Source organism: Piliocolobus tephrosceles, chromosome 18 (genome assembly GCF_002776525.5).
Source record: "Piliocolobus tephrosceles isolate RC106 chromosome 18, ASM277652v3, whole genome shotgun sequence".
In the NCBI taxonomy this organism is placed as follows: Eukaryota; Metazoa; Chordata; class Mammalia; order Primates; family Cercopithecidae; genus Piliocolobus; species Piliocolobus tephrosceles.
Genome location: NC_045451.1, coordinates 1127310 through 1131091, shown reverse-complemented (window position 1 = coordinate 1131091; position 3782 = coordinate 1127310). Strand labels below are relative to the sequence as shown.

The 3782-nt window shown below is 60.4% G+C and overlaps 1 long non-coding RNA gene across 1 annotated transcript; it reads right to left on the bottom strand.

Moving 5' to 3' along the window:
* Positions 1-477: 477 nt before the first annotated feature.
* Positions 478-2513, bottom strand: LOC111551045. The gene is made up of 2 exons (XR_002734255.1): positions 2132-2513; positions 478-1094 (listed from the first exon to the last, which is right to left on the bottom strand). It is a non-coding gene; the product is annotated as an uncharacterized LOC111551045 (long non-coding RNA).
* Positions 2514-3782: the final 1269 nt, after the last annotated feature.

The window sequence follows — 3782 nt, the reverse complement described above, 5'->3', positions numbered from 1 at the left end:
TAAACTGTGACTGTGATGGTAAATTAGAACCAACTATTCCACTTCCAATCAATCTTGCAGATAGGCTTTGTTTTATCTGAATGTTACCGATTGAACCAAACACCTAATTATATGTTTCACTAATGTAAAATATACAGCATTAATTTGTAAATAATATTAGACAGACAAAATAATAATGTGTCACCTCTTAAGATGAAAACAACATTGCAAGAGGAAAGACAATTAACAAATTAGATTTAATTACAGGGAAGAAAAGCAACTTTTGTTTTTGCGAGTGTTTAGGTATGACAATATTAATAGACAGTGGTCATGTGATGACGAGTACGTGTGTGCCCCTCCGAGTCTACACCCACACAGGTACATGGCCCAGCGTCCCTTTAATCTGGGCATGACTAGAGCGCACGTCCTGTGTCATCTGCGAAAATATTCCGTGGACACGTTGTCACTTCGCAATAAATCTATGGTTGCAACTCGGGCTTAAGATGCAAATACTTTTATTAAAAGTTGTCGCACTGAATAAGAGCAATTAAAGAAAAGTTTCTGATCTGAGTATAGGGAAGGAAGAAAGGCGGGAACAAGCCAGTCAAGAAGTCGCACGCCTTTTATTTTCTACCTTTGCTTTTTTAAAAAATTGATCTTGTTCACTTCAGTCAATGTTTAAAAGGGTGCGCCGCAGACATTACTCGTGCGCACCATTTCAGCTGTGGGGGCATTCGTACAAGCTTCCGCTACACACACAGCCTCTCCGGCCCTCTCCTCCAAGGCTCTGCCGGATCTTCCAACGAAATCCCAGAGCAGCCTGCGCTGGGGAGCCGCAACTCTCTCCAGATCTCTGCACCCCGCACCGCCCGGAATCTGGGACGGCGCCCACGCCGGGCTGGGCCAAGGGCAGAGCTTGCACCCTGCCTTCACGCCCGGTTCACTTGCGTCCACGAAAGCACCGTGCCAGCCTCCTCCATCTTCCCACTCGCGCAACGCACGGCGACCCGCGCGATACTTCTGCAGTCTGAAGGCTTGCTTCTTACAAATAAAGGACCAGAGTCTCACACTTGCCTTCGCTGGAGGGACTTAGAAGATCCTCCCCAGGTCCACACCTTGTAGGAAATGCAAAACAGATCGATGAAATTAAACAGTTGCATTTGGAAGCCCCAGAAAGACCTAAAGACATCGTGCCAGTTTGTTGGAGAGAGGGGTGCGGGACAGGGGGAGCGGGCCTTACGCAACAGAAAAGGTGGGCACAGCGCGCGTAAAATGACCCAGTGGGGAGCTGGTGCCGCCGAGCCAGAGGCTGCGAGTCCAGCTGGTTCTGGACTTGCTCGGCAGGCGTCAGACGCTGTGGGAACCTGTGTCTGCTGCTTCTCCCCAAAGTGTGTCGGTTAAAAGAAAAAAGAGGTAGCAGTAGCAGTAGTGGTCAGGAAAAAAATTTAAAAAAAGAAAAAGAGAGAGAGACAATTAACCAGGTCATAGGCACCTTCGACCAGGGGTCTGGCCGTCCAGCGATCGTTTTGCGTTGTTTCTCCTCTCGAAAGTAGTCTCAGACCCCTGCCTTTCCACTGCGGCTCTGCGACTTCCCCAAACTCTTTAGTCCCGTAAATTCTGCAAGAAACTCCCATCCTGCAAGCTGCTTTCCCCCCCTCCCCTCTACGTTCCTTTTTTCTCTCCCCACCCGCGCCGCCTCTCTATGCCCCTCTTTTCTCCGGAAAATTCCTACCCCCCGCGCGCCCCAAAGCCCGGGCTGCAAACTTTTCCCCGCCGGGCGCCGCTGCGCCAGATGCCGGGGCATCCCCCCAAAGCCTGAGCATCTGCACAAGTTCGCAGCCTAACTGCGGGATAAAGACGTTCGCTCGTAGCTTAACTAGAAAAGCACCATCGATGTGTGTGTTAAACGGGATAAGTAGAGATTTCAAACATCTTTTATTTGTCTTGAAAAGAAAAAATTCAAATGAATACGCCCGCCACCAAAAGGCAAAATAAAACCAACCTTAAGGGGTTTTTTTTTTTTTTCTTTTCTTTTTCTTTCAAAAGTGGCGATAGGAGCTGTTTGGACACGACTCCAACCTGCACCCTCCCTTCCTCTATGACTCTCCTGCGCTTTTCCTGGAACCCAAAGCTCTGACTTCGTAAAACTTACACAATTAAAGGCGGGCGGGAGAACGCGGGCTGGGAAGCAAGCGGGAAGATTCTAGAATGGAAGGCAGCCCGCCGAGCGCCGCGAGCCGCACCAGGCCGGGTCCGATGGAGCAGGCGGGGATTCCTCCCCCAGGCGGACCCCCGCCACCAGCCCTACCAGGAGCTTGAGGCCCGCGGAGTGCCGCAGGCCGGCCGCTCACCGCCCGATTCCCCCAGCGAAAGACTCGGGGAAGCTCCAGGAGGCCATCCGTGCTGACGCTTCACGTCAGACAGGGCCACTTGCAAGGACAAAAATAAGAAATTTAGGAAATGAAAAAAGACGTACTGGGGCGAGGGGCGCGGGCGCGGCGGCTACTGGGCCTGGGGCACATCCTGGTGGCCGCTCGGGGAGAGAGGACACGCGCGGGAGGGCGCGAGGCGGGTGCACGGCCGCGGGTGGGAGTGCGCGCCTGTGCGCGCGGGGCGAGGGCGAGGGCGCGTGCGTGCGACCGCGAGAGAGGGGCCGGGCGCGTGTGCGGGGAGCGCGCCGCGCCGGCTGCCCCAGAGTGTGGGCCGATCCAAAAGTGCGCAACCCCCTCACCTGGCCCCCGTGTCATCCCCGAAATCCCGGGAACGGGGTGGGCCGCGCGCAGGACTTTGGTGGAGTTGGAACTTTCGGTCGCGCTCGCTGCCCACTCCGCTGGCGCCCGGAGGCCCGTGGGGAAGGGGGACCAGGGTGGGGACACCGGGGTCCTGCGGTCCCCTCCCTTTCCTGCATTTAAGAAGCCGACGGCGGCGCAGAGGCTCCGGCGGGCTGGCGCGGGGGCGAGGCGGCCCCGGTGGCGGCAGCGGGCGGGGCGGGCGCTCCGGAGTCGGTGGGGCCCGCGGGTTGGGGGGCGGGGAGAGGGGGGAGCGAAAGGGAGGGGGCACGCAGGGGAGGGAAAGGAGGGGAGGAGCCGCGCGGCCCGCGCCGCTTCCGAACCGGAAAGTTGGTCTTGCCGAAGTCCTGCCACCCCGGCGTGCGCACTCCGCTCCGCTCCGGCCGCGAGCCTCCGAGCGCGGCCGGCCGCCGGGGGAAGCCCGCGGAGGGGACGCGGGGCCGGGCGAGAAGGTCCGGAGAGCGGGGACACCTGAGCCCGAGCGGGCCCGCCGCGCTGAGCTGCGCCGAGAACCGCGGCGGAGCAGTGAAGGCTGCCGGCCGACCCCGCGCGCCCGGAGCAGGAGGCCCGGCGCCCGAGCGGCCCGGGCGAGACAAAGGCGCCGGGTCGGAGCCCTGCCCGCGGCCGCTCGCTCCGGGAGGGGCCGCCCGGCGGCGGCGGGGGGGGCGCGGGCGGCGGCGCAGACACTCTATAAAGGGGCGAGCCCGGCGCGCCGGCGGAGACGGCGCCGCGCGGACGCCGCCAAAGTTTGCTGCCTGCGCCCTGCGGAGGGGCGGCCACCGCGGCCCGCGCCGCACCCGGGCCCCGCCAGAGCCGCACCGGGGGCGGTCGAGGAGCGCGGCGCCTGGAGCCCGCGATGTGAGGCGGTGCCGGGCAGCGCGCGCCCCGGTCCCCTCCTCGCCGGCGCGGCCGCTAATTGCGAGCGCGGCCTCATTTGCATAGGCCGCCGGAGTCCGCTGGAGCCCGGCCAATCGGCGCGGCCCTCCGCTAATGGCCATGCATTATTCACCAGCC